This window comes from Choloepus didactylus, chromosome 5, assembly GCF_015220235.1.
Source record: "Choloepus didactylus isolate mChoDid1 chromosome 5, mChoDid1.pri, whole genome shotgun sequence".
In the NCBI taxonomy this organism is placed as follows: Eukaryota; Metazoa; Chordata; class Mammalia; order Pilosa; family Megalonychidae; genus Choloepus; species Choloepus didactylus.
Window position 1 is genome coordinate 68780050 of NC_051311.1, and position 18975 is coordinate 68799024.

The 18975-nt window shown below is 38.3% G+C and overlaps 1 pseudogene; it reads right to left on the reverse strand.

Moving 5' to 3' along the window:
• Positions 1 to 854: 854 nt before the first annotated feature.
• Positions 855 to 18975, reverse strand: part of LOC119535329 — a 32728-nt pseudogene continuing 14607 nt past the window's right edge.

The following is an 18975-nucleotide window of genomic DNA, read 5'->3' on the forward strand; positions in this document are numbered from 1 at the left end:
TTCTGGGGGCCAAAAATATCCAATATTTGTTAATAGGACCCATCCCAACTGCACTTCTGGCTCCCTTAAAAATAATTTACAGAATATTTTTTAATAATGATTTTGCTAACAAAAGGCACCAAGCCTATTTTTATTAACCACGGCCCCAGCTTCTGCCAGGATTAAGAGAAGAGTAAACCCAAGTGTATGGCAAGCATGCATATTATGCTAAAGCCTCTCAAAGTATTCAGAGTACCAGGGTCTGCGAGGGGAGGAATCATGGTCAGTGAGAAAGGCCCATATCGGAACAGAGGCCTCTGCAGTGAGTTGGGAAGGGCTCCCCTCATCTAGTCCCTGCCCCTCATGAGGGGTCGCGGGAGGAGCGGGTTCTGTGCCCAGTGAGACTGGGTGGGCTGGGAGCAGAAACTGGTGTGAGCCTGGGCCTGGAGCAGGAACTCGCATTTTCGTCTTCTTCTGTTGCCCTGAGGCGCCCCCTGCTGTTGAGTCAGAGAATTACTCTGTGATCAATCCTTGAAACAGGCTGCTGTCTGGAAAACCAGTACCTGAAATTAATAATCTAAAATTTGTATGCACACTTCAAGTATGTGTGTTAGTATGAGGTATAAAATCCACCAGCTTTAGTTTAAATGCCACTTAAGCATTTTAATAGGAAGAAGGGCACATTGTTTATACTTGTGGATCTGGTTTGTTAAACAAATTGGAGTCTAATAAAATAATCTGTTTCTGTTTATGGTCAGTGACATCCACAATACTTCTCAATGGATTTCTTAAGACAAAAATGGTCATAAGTTTAATCTCTTCCCTAAGTAACTACTCTAGAAACCACACAGTTCCCTTTAAACTCAATTATTCCACTACTGACTGCTGGGATAACCTGCTAAAGCTAGCAGGCACAGAGTTATCAGTGAGGCAGAAATGGGGGAAGCCCCAGAACAGCCCTCAGCAGTTTTCATTTCCTAACAATCAGCTCCTTTTTTGCCTTAATAACAATGACAGGAAAATTTCTCAGCTATCACTTCCAAATCTGTATCAGATGCTTTTCCTTCTACAATGAAGTCTCCATCCTCAAAGGTCTCTATGAGGTAACTTGTGGGTCCAAATGAAGGTGGTCAGGAGCTTTCCACGTCTTCCTCACGCATGGCCCATTATTGCTGCAAAGGTGCCCGGGGCACACACCTCAGGGGCCCTCGTCACATTGACTATGTAGCTCCTGAAATCAGAACTCACAAACTGCTTCACCCTGTACAGTTGCCCTAGAAATACAGAAACAAAGAGGTATTAGCAATTCTTTGGAGAGTGACAAGGTTAGAGCAGCTAATGCCCTGGCAGCTCTTCAGACTTGACTGAATCCAGATGGCTTGGTTCCAGTTAGGGAACAACTAGACTCCCAGGTGCTCTAACACAGGAGTCCCAATCAGAAAAGCACAAGCAGTCTGAAAGAAAGGAGGTGGAGTATAGGTTACAGTTGGGCTAAGCAACTGAACTTGCAAATTGGCCCCTGATGCAACCTAAAAGATTTTCTTTTATTTACACCCCTCTTCTTCTAGCTCCCAAGTTAATGTATGTGAATGGGAAAGGAAGGAACCCGATTAGGAATCCACAATTAGAAATTATGCCAGAGGTGCAGTTTCATCTGTTGACCTCTGATCACCTTTCAGGTACATGGTACATTTCATGGCTGTGCAGGAGCTTGAGTCATCACATGCCATGGATTGATTGTCAAAATATCAATTTGAAGCTTTCTGGATTTCATGTTAATTGTCCTCAAACATCAACTGCTCTGGGTTCTACTTCTAAATACGATTCGAACAGGAATGCCTATAAGCCTGTCAAAGTCTTGTATCTGTGGTTGCTAAATAGAGGCCAGGAGGTTTGTGCACTCAGCTTCCTGATGAAGCTCCTCTCTTGAGCCTCATGGGTAGAGTGGAAACATCACAGGCGGAAAACCAGGAAATAACCCTCTCAGTTTTTACCCAATTTGTTGTCAATTTCTACCTAATCCTCTACAGGGACAGGAGACCCTTAACCTCATATTGTTGAAAATAGTTTCATCAGCTGCATCTGGTAACCTCAAAGGGAGCTTATAAAGTCTAAAAATAATATCAGATTACTATTAATTTTAAAAAACATTTAAGAAAAAGTATTGAGGGTACAATTATAATTCAAAGCACAATGTGTTATGTCATAGAGAAATAAACAGATGATTTATGGAAATATCTAGGAGATTGTGATTAATTTGGATTGGGGAAATCTAGGAAGATTTCTTGGAGTAAACAATGCTTGAACTGGAAGAAGTTGGAAGACACATATGTAAATTGTATTTTAAATGCTATTAATTTTCAGCTGATTTCTCCAGAAAGAAGAATAAGTTCAACATGGTGACTGCGGTACCATCTGTTTCTACTTCCCAAATTAGGATATAATTCAATGTATATGGTGGTTATAAATATGTGGGCTTCAGGGTTCAATTGCCTGTGGTTAATGCCAGCTCCACTGCTAACCAGCCAAAGTAGCTTTTATCCCAAGTGTATATTTCCCGTTTCCTATATTAGAAAATGTTGGTTGTCTCTACCTGATAGTGTTATTTTGACTAGTAACTAGGCAATCTTCCTACTCCCAATAAAGTACTTTCCACATTCCTAGCATGTACTAAATGTTCAACAAATGTCAGTATTGTGATTATTATCGTAACAGAAGTTAATATTTATTGAGCCTCTTCTATGTACCAGGCACTGATCTGAGCCTTTATTCTAAAGCTGGTTTACCATGAGGACCATGAGAGTTTGTTGGAGTGAACTCTATAGGAAAACAAAGAAAATACTAAAAAATATGTTAAATATACCTCCAAGGTACCGACTTACCATGGATGAAGATAAATTCTTGTCTCCCCAAATAACAATACCTGTCACTCCCAAGGCAGCACTTTCTCCTATGGCACTGATTAGATCTTGCTAGGTGAAAAGAATCGACTTCATCATTAATTTGGATATAAAACAATCCAGGGAAGAGGCTGAATGCAATATGATAGGATAGGGGCATTGTTCAGCTGCTCCAAAGAGGAAATATTCACACATTCTTAGAGTCTCACAAATGTTGAATGATTCAAGGCTCAAAAGCACACTCTATAATCATATGCAAGTATAGATGAAATATTTTTAGAGAAAAACTTACCTTTTGCCAGGCAGTATATTATTTTGAGGACAACTAGCATATAAATAGTCATCTAAAGTTGTTCAATTAAAATTAATAATCCAGCTCTATGTACATGACCCAGAAATATAATCCAAAAGTTTTCTTTCTCTAAATACCTTGTATTCTTGTTAGACATGTGTCCTTTTCATTTTGCAACATTCCCCTGAAGAATTTCACTCTACAATGACTCAGGCAGATTAGTGTTATTTGGAGTCCAAGGATAAGAAAAGGAACACAGTATTAAAGGCCTTTGGGCTCTGATTTGGTCTAGCCATTATATTTGGCTCACAAAATTATATGTTTAATTTCAAATTACCTGCCTTAATGGGTTTTATTTATGATACTGCCAGTCATGGAAAGGCCACAGGGATTTCCACCAGTATGAATGGTTAAGATAAATGAAAACAAAGGTTTCAACAGGGGGAATATCTGTTTTGTAATCATAAGGATTATTGTTTTTAGTGTTTAAAGATTACCATGGATCTAGGTGACTTCAGAGGGAAATTAAGAGTTGGATGTATGCAGTTGGTTTCCTTTGTTAAATTACAATATATATTGCCCTACTCCTCAGGATGCTAAGCATTCATCTTTTACACCAAGGAAATGTAATTGGGCGATTTGGTGGAAAATAAAAGCAGAACTCTGCACTGTGTTTTGCCTTAGGCACTTTATATCAATACTTGACAGAGAAATTTCTTATACTTTAGTAGTTCACTGAAATTAAAGATTTTACAATCTGTTTCTGAAGTCCCTCCAACACCCACCCCACCCCCAAGGCTACTTCCAATAATTTTCCAAAAGGGGAAGGATTTTGGCTTAAGCTAATTTCTCTTTCAGGCTCACATTCATTTCCATTTCTCATGAACATAGTATCAGCTGAACAGGTGAGAGCTGCCATGGTAGGAAACAGCAGGTTCCGTGCGGCTCAACTGAGATAAAGTAAGTGAAGGATTTGAAAATTATAAATGGTATGAAGAATAAGGGACATAGGTGGGGCTTTCAGTCCAGTACCCAGACTGCAGACTCTGCTGGGCCCACACCCATTGTCTCTCTGAGTCATCTGGGCAAAGACATAGGGTTCAGAGCTCCCCACTCCACTCACTTAGCAGCTTTCCTAAATGCAGTGAGGTAATATTCACGCAGTGAGTTCTGAGGGGCTGAAAACCCCTAACAGAGTCCCGTGAATTCATCTGAGTTAAGGCATTGTCATCAGAGGGAGGAGGGAGGAATAGCATTTGTTTGTTGTATTTATAGGATATTAATCCATATTCATAAGTAAGAAACTACACATTTTGCCACGAAAGCACACCTTCTGATGTGGATGTCAGAGGAAATGAAACTTCCTTGCCAATGCACTCTTTACTGTGATTATCAAGGAGAAAATTTATTGGGACTGATTCAAAATGGCAAGGAGTTGGGAAGGCATTAAGAGATATTAATGCAGATTTCTCTGTTCAATATATGAAAGTAGACATTAACAGAAGAACTGATGGATAAAAAATGTAAAAGAGTTACAAAGATCAAATAGCAAAATGCCAGAGTAATGTGTGCATTTTCAGTAGTTCCCTTAAATGTAAATGGATGAAACTCTCCAGTCAAAAGGTAGAGATTGGCAGAAAGGATAAAAAAAGCATGACCCCAATATATGCTGTCTGCAAGAGAACTCACCCTAAAGTTCAAATATACAAGTCAGTTGAAAGTGAAAGGATGGGAAACATACACCATGCAAATAGTAATAAAAAGAAAGCTGAGGTATCTACACTAATATCAGGTAAATTAGATTTTAAGTCAAAAACTTTTACAAGGGACAATGAAGGTCACTATATACTGACAAAGGGATTAATTTAACAAGAAGACAAAAATTTATAAATATAGATGCACGTAATGACAGAGCCCCAATATATGAAGCAAATATTGACAGATTTAAAGGGAAAAAAAGACAATTCTACATTAAATTGTAGGAGATACCAATGTGCCACTTTCAATGATAGATAGAACATCTAGATGGAAGATCAATAGAGAAATAGAAAACTTGAATGATAATATAAGCCAACAAAATTAAAAGACATATATAGAACACTTCACCCAAGAGCAGCAGAGTACACATTTTTCTTTAGTGCAAATGGGTCATTCTCCAGGAGAGACCATAGGTTAGTTCACAAAACAAGTCTCAATAAGTTAAAAAATATTGAAATCATACAATGTATCTCTCCAAAATGGAATGAATCTAGAAACCAATAACAGAGGAAGAATTGGAAAATTCATAATTATGTAGAAAGTAAATAATGTACTTTCAAACAAATAATGGGTTAAAGAAGAAATCCCAAAGGAAATCAGGAAATATCTTGAGGTGAATGAAAATGCAAGTATAGCATAAAACTTCAGTGATGTAGAAAAGGCAGTGCTAAGAGGGAAATTTATGACTGTAAATACTTGCATTAAAAAAGAAGAAAGAGTGCTGAGCCCTCGAGCATGGGACTTGCCCTTACAAAGCTCATTACCACAAAGGAGAGTCTAAACTTGCATGTAATGGTGCCTAAGAGTCTCCCCCTGAGTACCTCTTTGTTGCTAGATGTGGCCCTCTCTCTCTGTAACTGAGCTATCTCGACAGGTGAACTTGCTGCCCTCTCCTCTACGTGGGACCCGACTCCCAGGGGTGTAAATCTCCCTGGCAATGCAGAATATGACTCCCGGGGATGAATGTGGACCCGGCATCGTGGGACTGAGAGTATCTTCTTGACCAAAAGGGGGATGCAAAATGAGACGAAATACTTTCAGTGGCTGAGAGATTTCAAATGGGGTCAAGAGGTCACTCTGGTGGACATTCTTATGCACTATATAGATAACACCTCTTAATGTATTGGAATAGCTAGAAGTAAATACCTGAAACTACCAAACTCCAACCCAGCAGTCTGGACTCCTGAAGACAATTATATAATAATGTAGATTACAAGGGGTGACAGTGTGATTGTGAAGACCTTGTGGATCACATCCCCTTTATCTAGTGTATGGATGAGTGGAGGAATGGGGATAAAAACTAAAAGACAAATGGGGTGGGATGGGGGGATGATTTGGGTGTTCTTTTTTCACTTTTATTTTTTATTCTTGTTCTGGTTCTTTCTGATGTAAGGAAAATGTTCAGAGATAGATTGTGGTGATGAACGTATAACTATGTTATCATACTCTGGACAGTGGATTGTATACCATGGATGATTGTATGGTGTGTGAATGTATTTCAATAAAACTGAATTTAATAAAAAAAAAAAAAAGAAGAAGAAAGACTTCATCAGGGAAATAACCTAACAACTGGTGGATCTACAAAAAAAAAAGGAAACTAAACCAAGAGCAAGCAGAAGGAAAGAGATAACTAAAATAAGAAATGAAATGGAGGGACATTGCTAGTGACCCAACGAAGAAAAAGGATTCTAAGAAGATACTATGAACAACTTCATGTGAACAAATTAGATAACCTAGATGAAATGGGCAGATTCCTTGAAACACACAAACTACCTACTGGCTCAAGAGGAAATAGAAGATCTCAACAGAACAATAACAAGTAAAAGATTGATCAAAACTAATAAAAAAACCTCCCAGCAAAGAAAAAGTCCAGGATGAGATGACTTCACTGGTAAATTTTACCAAACAATCTAAGGAGAATTAACACCAATCTTGCACAAACTTTTCTAAAATAGTGAAGAGAAGGGAATACTCCCTAACTCACTCTATGAGCCCAAGATCACCCAAATACAAAAGACAGATAAAAATCCTATGAAAAAAAAGAAAATTACCCACCAATATCCCATATGAATATAGATGAAAAAATTCTCAACAATGTACTAGCAAACTGAATCCAATATCACATTAAAAGAGTCATACACCTTGACCAAGTGGGATTCTTCCCAGGAATGTAAGGGTGGTTTCACATCAGAAAATAAATTACTTTAATTCATCATATTAATAGTACAAAGGGGAAAAAAACACAATAATCTCAATTGATGCAGAAAAGGTATTTGACAAAATTTAGCACCACTTCTTTGTAAAAACACTTAGGAAACTAGGATGAGAAGGGAACTTCATCAACATTATAAAATGCATTTATGAAAAACCCACAGCTAACATCATACTCAACGCTGAAAGATCGAAAGCTTTCCTTCTAAGATCAAGAGCAAGATAAGGCTGCCTGATGTCACCACTGTTATTCAACATTGTACTGGAAGTCCTAAGCAGAGAAATTAGGCAAGAAAAAAGAAATAAAAGGCATCAAAATTGAAAAGGAAGAAATAAAACTCTTCCTATTTGCAGATGACATAATCCTTTGTATAGAAAATCCTAAAATATCCTCAATAAAGCTACCAGAGCTATAAATGAATTATACAAAGTGGCAGGGTATGAGATCAATTTGCAAAAATAAGTAGTGTTTCTATACACTAGTGTTCCAGTTTGCTAATGCTGCCATTATGCAAAATACAAGAAATGTATTGGCTTTTATAAAGGTGTTTACAAACTTACAGGCCTAAGACCACAAAAGTGCCCAAACTCAGGCATCAACAAGATGATACCTTCACTGAAGAATGGCCAATGGTATCTGGAACACCTCTGTCAGCTGGGAAGGCACCTGGCTGGCATCTGTGTTCCTTTGTTCCTGGGTAGCATTTCAAAATGGCTTTCTCCAAAATGTCTTTGGGCTTCATCTGTTAGCATCTCCAAATGTCCTTCTCTCTGCATCTCCAAGCATCTCCAAGCAACTCCAAGCATCTTCCATATACAAAATACATTCATTCCACACAATTTCACAAAAGCTTAAATGAATTTCTGTAACAACAGGCAAGTACAAAATCTTATCAAAATCAGTTACAGGTGTGGCCTCTCCTAAGGCAAAATTCCCCTCTGGCCGTGGACCTGTGAAACTTACAACAAGTTATCTGCTGCCAATATACAAAGGAGGGACAGTGGTGTTTTGGGTCATGAGAATTATTTAAAATGGAGAGTGTTGAGGATTGTACAGCTAAGTGATGATGAGATATGGATGGATTATTGTGGACCTAAGATATGCTATGTGAACTAAAGAACCCCATACTTTATAAGTCAAGTCCTTGATCTTAAGGCTTGCTTGGATGAAGCTTGTGGTTGTAAAGGGGAGGCGAAGCCCACCTATAATTGTGCCTAGGAGTCACCCCCAGAGAGCCTGTTTCGTTGCTCAAATGTGGACTTTCTCTCTCTAAGCTTAACTCTGCAAATAAATCCATCACCCTCCCCCTGATGTGGGACAGGACCCCCCAGATGAATGAGTCTTCCCAGCAATGTGGGACATGGATAATGAGCCTGATCCTGGCATTGAGGGATTGAGAATGTCTTTTTGAACAAAAGGGGGAAGAGAAAGGCTACAAAATAAGGTTTCAGTGGCAAAGAGATTTTAAATAGAGTCAAGAGGCTGTCCTGGAAGTTATTCCTATGCAAGCTTCACCTAGATATGCCAAATGACCAAAGTATTATAAGCCCAAGTCAATAGTAGTCACAAAAACTTACAGAATACCCAGATCCCTATCTGAAACTCTATACAAGTTTCACTCACCAAGTTTATTCTTCAGAATCTATAATCCTTCAGAGAACTCCTATGCCAGCTAAATCTCAAAACCCAGAGGCAATAGCCTCTTCAAGAACATCAATCAGATGTGTCTCCTTTTCTCTATAATGTTGACACCCCTTTTCAACATGAACAAGTTAGGGTGGTCACTGCCCAGACATCCCCGAAGATAGAGAAAGTGATTAAACTAGAGCAAGGCATAGTAACATAGTTACTATGTAACATAGTAACATAGTTAAATTTTAACAATGGATTATGAATTCTGAATCTCTATATAATTTTCTTTTTCTTGGTTGCTAGGATATCAGAATAGCTAGAAGGAAAGAATTGAAATGGTGGAACTGTAATCCATGGCATCCTTTGGGGTTTGTTCTGTAGCTATTTGTTAAATTGTGGTTTGAAAGCTGTCAACTTCTTGTATGTATATGGTATTTCATAATGGGGAATTGACTGTGGCTGTGGTGCTGTAACTCATAACAACTTCGGAAATTTCCTATATAACTACTTGTTGGGTTATGCTTTGAAAGATATTACCTTTTTGTATATGTTTTGCTTCACAATGGGGAAGTGACTGAAACTGTGGAAGCATGACCTATGATATTCTTTGAAATTTGCTGTCTAACTGCTTGTTAAATTGAACTTTGAGAGTTATCACTTATATGTATGTGTGTTGTATTCCACAATGAAAAATATGAAAACAGGAGGGACAGTCATAGGATAAACATTCTCATTGCCATATGGAGAAATTGAAAAGAAAACAGGGTTCATGGGACCGAAACATTTCCTTACACCCACAGGTCAAATTTCATTAGATTTCAAAGTCTGAGAGTTGTTTATAGAATGAAGTGTTATCCTTGGGTTGAGAAAGCAGGAGTCCAATCCTTTCCAAGGGCTTTTGCCATAGCTCTTTTCTCTCCAAATGCCGGGGTGGGTGCTCCAACATATCCATGCATTGGGGAGAACACTTTCTTCTCAGCCCCACCGTCCTCAAGCATCGGAGTGCCACCCAGACTCTGCATCTCTCTCTGAACAGTGGGGTGGTGGCCAGGCTCTTCCCAATCCCAAGGGGAATGTGCCCCACTCTCTCTGAGGCCTGGGGTGGCAGCACTTTTCCTGAGCATCAAGATGGAAAACCTGCTCTCTGCCTCCAGGGCAAAACCCCTTTCCACGTGCATGGGTTGCTCTGCTTTCCTTGCCTGAGATTTCTTGACTCCAGACCTCAATTTCCATGGCTGTGTCTTTGAAGAAATTTTTCCTTCAATTTTTCCCTTCTATGTCCCCTCTAGTTCAGACTGGCAGTGGTTCTGTGTATATAGTTCTCACAAAAAATTGTTGGCTTGGCATGAAGCATACAGGGGTCAAAATCATCAGAAAATAGGACTTTCAATAATTCCTTTCTGGATAACTCCTTTTCGAATCCTGGCTTGTACTGAAATGGTGGTCAGGTTCTATGTTTGGTTAAATCCTCATGTGGGGCATTATCCTCTTGGGTCTCACTTTCTGGAAGCCCAGAATTTTCTAAACTATCAGTTTCTGGTTTCTTTTACCCAAGAGTTAAATTCTCAGCATATCTCTTTCCTCTCACATTTTACTATAAGCTGAAAGGAGAAGCCAGGCTGCATTTTCAACTTTTAGCTTAGAGATCTATTCAGATATGTATCCCAGCTCAAGAGGACAAATGCCCCAAGAGCAACTGAAAGTGACATTTTGGAAAGAAGCTGAAGTGTAGAGAGGAACGTCTGGGGAGAAAGCCATTTTGAAACCAGACTCCGGAGCAGCTGCCAGCCACGGGCCTTCCCAGCTAACAGAGGTTTTCCGGACACCACTGGCCATCCTCCAGTGAAGGGACCCGATTGTTGATGCCTTACCTTGGACACTTTATGGCTCTAAGACTGTAACTGTGTAACCAAATAAACCCCCTTTATAAAAGTCAATCCATTTCTAGTATTTTACAAAAAGGCAGCAGTAGCAAACTACAACACATATCTTTTGCCTATTTAATAATTGGGCTGTTTGCACTATTGTCATTGAGTTGTAGATTTTCTTTATACATGCAAGATACAGTCTCCTATCAGATATATGGCTTCCAAATATTTTCTCCCATTGAGTTGGCTGCCTTTTTACCTTTTTGACTAAGCCTTTTGAGGAACATAAGCTTTTGATTTTGAGGAGTTCCCATTTATCTATCTTTTTTTTCTTTCATTGCTTGTGATTTGGGTGTAAGGTCTAAGAAGCTACCTCCTAATATTAGGCCTTGAAGATGTTTCCCTACCTTATCTTCTAGTTTTATGGTACTGTCTCTTATAGTGAGGTCTTTGATACACTTTGAGTTAATTTTTGTATAGGGCATGAGTTAGAGGTCCAGTTTCATTCTTTTGGACATGGATATTCCATTCTCCCAGCCCCATTTGTTGGAGAGACTGTTCTGTCCCAGTACAGTGGATTTGGGGGCTTTATCAAAAATCAGTTGGCTTTAGATCTGGGGTTCTATTTCTGAACTTTCAATTCAATTTCATTGATTAATATGTCTATCTTTGTGCCAGTACCAAGATGTTTTGACTCCTGTGGCTTTATAGCAGGCTTTAAAGTCAGGAAGTGTAAGTCCTCCCACTTTGTTCTTCATTTTTAGAATGTTTTTAGCAATTGGAGGCCCCTTTCCCTTCCATCTAAATTTGATAACTAACTTTTCCAAGTCTGCAAAGTAGGCTGTTGGAATTTTTATTGGAATTGCGTTCAATCTGTAGATCAGTTTGGGTAGAATTGATATCTTAATGACATTTAGCCTTCCTATCCATGAACACAGAATATCTTTCCACCTATTTAGGTCCTTTTTTATTTCTTTTAGTAAAGTTTTGTAATTTTCTGTGTAGAGGTCTTTTACATCCTTGGTTAAGTTTATTCCTAGGTTCTTGTTTGCTTTCGTTGCTATTATGAATGGACTTTTTTTCCTGAGTGTCTCTTCAGTTAGGCCATTTCTAGTGTATAGGAACATTATTGACTTAAATGCATTAGTCTTGTACCCTGCCACTTTGCTGAATTTGTTCCTTAGTTCAAGCAGCTTTGTCATCAATTTCTCAGGATTTTCCAAGTATATGATCATATCATCTGCAAATAATGACAGTTTTACTTCTTCCTTTTCAATTTGGATGCCTTTAATTTCTTTGCCTGCTGGATTTCTCTGGCTAGAGCTTCTAGCACAATGTTGAATAATTGTGGTGACATTATTGTCATCCTTGTCTCATTCCCGATCTTAAGAGGAGGGCTTTCCCTCCCTCACCATTGAGTACTATGCTTGCTGTGGGTTTTTCATATATGCCCTTTTTCATATTAAGGAAGTTTCCTTCAATTCCTACCTTTTGAATTGATTTTATCAAAAACAGATGCCAAATTTTACTGAATGCTTTTTCAGCATCTATTGAGATGATCATTTGATTTTTACCTTCTGATTTGTTAATGTGTTGTGTTACATTGATTGGTTTTCTTATGTTGAACCACCCTTGCATGCTTGGAATGAAGCCCATTTGGTCATGGTGTATGATTCTTTTAAAGTGTCTTTGGACTTGATTTGCAAGTATATTGTTGAGAGTTTTTACATCTATATTCATTAGGGACATTGGCCTGTAGTTTTCCTTTCTTGTAGCATCTTTATCTGGTTTTGGTATTAGACTGATATTAGCTTCATAAAACAAGTTAGGTAGTGTTCCTTTTTCTTCAAATTTTTGAAAAAGTTTGAGCAGGAATTGTGTCAGTTATTTTTGGAAAGTTTGGTAAAATTCCCCTGTGAAGCCATCTGGCCCTGGGCTTTTATTTGTAGGTAGATTTTTTTTTTTTTTTTTTAATCATCATTTTATTGAGATATATTCACATACCACGCAGTCATACAAAACAAATTGTACTTTCGATTGTTTACAGTACCATTACATAGTTGTACATTCATCACCTAAATCAATCCCTGACACCTTCATTAGCACACACACAAAAATAACAAGAATAATAATTAGAGTGAAAAAGAGCAATTGAAGTAAAAAAGAACACTGGGTACCTTTGTCTGTTTGTTTGCTTCCCCTACTTTTCTACACATCCATCCATAAACTAGACAAAGTGGAGTTTGGTCCTTATGGCATTCCCAATCCCACTGTCACCCCTCATAAGCTACATTTTTATACAACTGTCTTCGAGATTCATGGGTTCTGGGTTGTAGTTTAGTAGTTTCAGGTATCCACCACCAGCTACCCCAATTCTTTAGAACCTAAAAAGGGTTGTCTAAAGTGTGCGTAAGAGTGCCCACCAGAGTGATCTCTCGGCTCGTTTTGGAATCTCTCTGCCACTGAAGCTTATTTCATTTCCTTTCACATCCCCCTTTTGGTCAAGAAGATGTTCTCCATCCCACGATGCCGGGTCTACATTCCTCCCCGGGAGTCATATTCCACGTTGCCAGGGAGATTCACTTCCCTGGGTGTCTGATCCCACGTAGGGGGGAGGGCAGTGATTTCACCTTTCAAGTTGGCTTAGCCAGAGAGAGAGGGCCACATCTGAGCAACAAAGAGGCATTCAGGAGGAGACTCTTAGGCACAAATACAGGGAGGCCTAGCCTCTCCTTTGCAGCAACCGTCTTCCCAAGGGTAAAACTTATGGTAGAGGGCTCAACCCATCAAACCACCAGTCCCCTATGTCTGTGGTCATGTTAGCAACCATGGAGGTGGGGTAGGCGAATACCCCTGCATTCTCCACAGGCTCCTCAAGGGGGCACTACATCTTTTTTTTTTTTTTTTCCTTGTTTGTCTTTTTTCTTTTTTTTTTTCTTTAACTTTCCCTTCTTTTTTAAATCAACTGTATGAAAAAAAAAGTTAAAAAGAAAACAAACATACAATAGAAGAACATTTCAAAGAGACCATAACAAGGGAGTAAGAAAAAGACAACTAACCTAAGATAACTGCTTAACTTCCAACATGTTCCTACTTTACCCCAAGAAAGTTACATAATATAGCAACATTTCAGTGAACTTGTTCCTACTACATCCATCAGAAATTAACAGACCATAGTCATTTCTGGGCATCCCCAGAACGTTAAATAGCTTATCTGTTCTTCTTGGATTATTGTTCCCCCTTCCTTAATTGCTCTCTACTGCTAGTTCCCCTACATTCTACATTATAAACCATTTGTTTTACATTTTTCAAAGTTCACATTAGTGGTAGCATATAATATTTCTCTTTTTGTGCCTGGCTTATTTCGCTCAGCATTATGTCTTCAAGGTTCATCCATGTTGTCATATGTTTCACCAGATCGTTCCTTCTTACTGCCGCGTAGTATTCCATCGTGTGTATATACCACATTTTATTTATCCACTCATCTGTTGAAGGACATTTGGGTTGTTTCCATCTCTTGGCAATTGTGAATAATGCTGCTATGAACATTGGCGTGCAGATATCTGTTCGTGTCACTGCTTTCCGATCTTCCGGGTATATACCGAGAAGTGCAATCGCTGGATCGAATGGTAGCTCTATATCTAGTTTTCTAAGGAACTGCCAGACTGACTTCCAGAGTGGCTGAACCATTATACAGTCCCACCAACAATGAATAAGCGTTCCAATTTCTCCACATCCCCTCCAGCATTTGTAGTTTCCTGTTTGTTTAATGGCAGCCATTCTAACCGGTGTTAGATGGTATCTCATTGTGGTCTTAATTTGCATCTCTCTAATAGCTAGTGAAGCTGAACATTTTTTCATGTGTTTCTTGGCCATTTGTATTTCCTCTTCAGAGAACTGTCTTTTCATATCTTTTGCCCATTTTATAATTGGGCTGTCTGTACTATTGTCATTGAGTTGTAGGATTTCTTTGTATATGCAAGATATCAGTCTTTTGTCAGATACATGGTTTCCAAAAATTTTTTCCCATTGAGTTGGCTGCCTCTTTACCTTTTTGAGAAATTCCTTTGAGGTGCAGAAACTTCTAAGCTTGAGGAGTTCCCATTTATCTATTTTCTCTTTTGTTGCTTGTGCTTTGGGTGTAAAGTCTAGGAAGTGGCCTCCTAATACAAGGTCTTGAAGATGTTTTCCTACATTATCTTCTAGGAGTTTTATGGTACTTTCTTTTATATTGAGATCTTTGGTCCATTTTGAGTTAATTTTTGTGTAGGGGGTGAGGTAGGGGTCCTCTTTCATTCTTTTGGATATGGATATCCAACTCTCCCAGCCCCATTTGTTGAAAAGACCATTATGGCTCAGTTCGGTGACTTTGGGGGCCTTATCAAAGATCAGTCGGCCATAGATCTGAGGGTCTATCTCTGAATTCTCAATTCGATTCCATTGATCTATATGTCTATCTTTGTGCCAGTACCATGCTGTTTTGGCAACTGTGGCTTTATAATAAGCTTCAAAGTCAGGGAGTGTAAGTCCTCCCACTTCGTTTTTCTTTTTTAGAGTGTCTTTAGCAATTCGAGGCATCTTCCCTTTCCAAATAAATTTGATAACTAGCTTTTCCAAGTCTGCAAAGTAGGTTGTTGGAATTTTGATTGGGATTGCATTGAATCTGTAGATGAGTTTGGGTAGAATTGACATCTTAATGACATTTAGCCTTCCTATCCATGAACATGGAATATTTTTCCATCTTTTAAGGTCCCCTTCTATTTCTTTTAGTAGAGTTATGTAGTTTTCTTTGTATAGGTCTTTTACATCTTTGGTTAAGTTTATTCCTAGGTACTTGATTTTTTTAGTTGCTATTGAAAATGGTATCTTTTTCTTGAGTGTCTCTTCAGTTTGTTCATTTCTAGCATATAGAAACATTACTGACTTATGTGCATTAATCTTGTATCCCGCTACTTTGCTAAATTTGTTTATTAGCTCTAGTAGGTGTATCGTTGATTTCTCAGGGTTTTCTAGATATAAGATCATATCATCTGCAAACAATGACAGTTTTACTTCTTCTTTTCCAATTTGGATGCCTTTTATTTCTTTGTCTTGCCAGATTGCCCTGGCTAGCACTTCCAGCACAATGTTGAATAACAGTGGTGACAGCGGGCATCCTTGTCTTGTTCCTGATCTTAGAGGGAAGGCTTTCAGTCTCTCACCATTGAGTACTATGCTGGCTGTGGGTTTTTCATATATGCTCTTTATCATGTTGAGGAAGTTTCCTTCAATTCCTACCTTTTGAAGTGTTTTTATCAAAAAGGGATGTTGGATTTTGTCAAATGCTTTTTCAGCATCTATTGAGATGATCAATTGATTTTCCCCTTTCGAGTTTTTAATGTGTTGTAATACATTGATTGTTTTTCTTATGTTGAACCATCCCTGCATGCCTGGAATGAACCCCACTTGGTCATGGTGTATGATTTTTTTAATGTGTCTTTGGATTCGATTTGCAAGTATTTTGTTGAGGATTTTTGCATCTATATTCATTAGGGAGATTGGCCGGTAGTTTTCCTTTTTTGTAGCATCTTTGCCTGGTTTTGGTATTAGATTGATGTTAGCTTCATAAAATGAGTTAGGTAGTGTTCCATTTTTTTCAATGTTTTGAAAGAGTTTGAGTAAGATTGGTGTCAGTTCTTTCTGGTAAGTTTGGTAGAATTCCCCTGTGAAGCCATCTGGCCCTGGGCATTTATTTGTGGGAAGATTTTTGATGACTGATTGGATCTCTTTGCTTGTGATGGGTTGGTTGAGGTCTTCTATTTCTTCTCTGGTCAGTCTAGGTTGTTCATATGTTTCCAGGAAATTGTCCATTTCTTCTACATTATCCAGTTTGTTGCCATACAGTTGTTCATAATATCCTCTTATAATTTTTTTAATTTCTTCAGGATCTGCAGTTATGTCACCTTTTTCATTCATTATTTTGTTTATATGGGTCTTCTCTCTTTTTGATTTTGTCAGTCTAGCTAGGGGCTTGTCAATCTTGTTGATCTTCTCAAAGAACCAACTTTTGGTGATATTTATCCTTTCTATTGTTTTTTTGTTCTCTATGTCATTTATTTCTGCTTTAATCCTTGTTATTTCTTTTCTTGTACTTGGTTTAGGATTGGTTTGCTGTTCATTTTCTAGCTTCTTCAGTTGATCCATTAGTTCTTTGATTTTGGCTCTTTCTTCCTTTTTAATATATGCGTTTAGTGCTATAAATTTCCCCCTTAGCACTGCTTTTGCTGCATCCCATAGGTTTTGGTATGTTGTGTTCTCATTTTCATTCGTCTCTATATATTTAGCAATTTCTCTTGCTATTTCTTCTTTAACCCACTGATTGTTTAGGAGAGTGTTGTTTAACCTCCAGGTATTTGTGAATTTTCTAAGTCTCTGATGGTTATTGACTTCTAATTGTATTCCATTGTGGTCAGAGAATGTGCTTTGAATAATTTCAATCTTTTTAAATTTATTGAGGCTTGTTTTATGTCCCAGCATATGATCTATTCTGGAGAAAGTTCCGTGAGCACTAGAAAAGTATGTGTATCCTGGTGATTTGGGATGTAATGTCCTGTAGATGTCTGTTACATCTAATTCATTTATCAGATTGTTTAGGTTTTCAATTTCCTTATTGGTCTTCTGTCTGGTTGATCTATCTATAGGAGAGAGTGATGTGTTGAAGTCTCCCACAATTATTGTGGAAACATCAATTGCTTCCTTTAGTTTTGCCAATGTTTCTCTCATGTATTTTGTGGCACCTTGATTGGGTGCATAGACATTTACGATTGTTATTTCTTCTTGCTGAATTGCCCCTTTTATTAGTATGTAGTGGCCTTCTTTGTCTCTCAAAACATCCCTGCATTTGAAGTCTATTTTATCTGAGATTAATATTGCTACACCTGCTTTCTTTTGGCTGTAGCTTGCATGAAATATTTTTTTCCATCCTTTCACTTTCAGTTTCTTTGTGTCCCTGTGTCTAAGATGAGTCTCTTGTATGCAACATATTGATGGTTCATTTTTTTTGATCCATTCTGCGAATCTATATCTTTTAATTGGGGAGTTTAATCCATTTACATTCAATGTTAAAACCGTGAAGGCATTTCTTGAATCGGCCATCTTATCCTTTGGATTATGTTTGCCATATTTTTCCCTCTCTCTATTAATATCCTTTATTGTACCCATACCGAATCTCTTTAGTACTGAACCTTTCTCCAAGTCTCTCTGTCCTGTCTTTGTTTCTCTGTCTGTAGGGCTCCCTTTAGTATCTCCAGTAGGGCAGGTCTCTTGTTAGCAAATTCTCTCAGCATTTCTTTGTCTGTGAAAAATTTAAGCTCTCCCTCAAATTTGAAGGAGAGCTTTGCTGGATAAAGTATTCTTGGCTGGAAATTCCTCTCACTCAGAATTTTAAATATATCGTGCCACTGCCTTCTTGCCTCCATGGTGGCTGCTGAGTAGTCACTACTTAGTCTTATGCTGTTTCCTTTGTATGTGGTGAATTGCTTTTCTCTTGCTGCTTTCAGAACTTGCTCCTTCTCTTCTATGTTTGACAGTGTGATCAGTATATGTCTCGGAGTGGGTTTTTTTGGATTTATTCTATTTGGAGTTCGCTGAGCATTTATGATTTGTGTATTTATGTTGTTTAGAATATTTGGGAAGTTTTCCCCAACAATTTCTTTGAATACTCTTCCTAGACCTTTACCCTTTTCTTCCCCTTCTGGGACACCAATGAGTCTTATATTCGGACGTTTCATATTATCTATCATATCCCTGAGGTCCATTTCGAGTTTTTCAATTTTTTTCCCCATTCTTTCTTTTATGCTTTCATTTTCCATTCTGTCATCTTCCAGGTCACTGATTCGTTGTTCAACTTCCTCTAGTCTTGTACTATGAGTGTCCAGAATCTTTTTAATTTGGTCAACAGTTTCTTTAATTTCCATAAGATCATCCATTTTTTTATTTAGTCTTGCAATGTCTTCTTTATGCTCTTCTAGGGTCTTCTTGATTTCCTTCATATCCCGTACTATGGTCTCATTGTTCATCTTTAGTTCTTTGAGTAGCTGCTCTAGGTGCTGTGTCTCTTCTGGTCTTTTGATTTGGGTGCTTGGGCTTGGGTTATCCATATCGTCTGGTTTTTTCATATGCTTTATAATTTTCTGTTGTTTTTGGCCTCGTGGCATTTGCTGAACTTGATAGGGTTCTTTTAGGGTTTGTAGACCAGTTGAAGTCCTTATCTCTAATTTATCAGATCTACAGCTTCGTGGAGTACACTTTCTCTAACTAACCAGCAGGTGGCGTCCACGAGCCACCTGTTCTCCA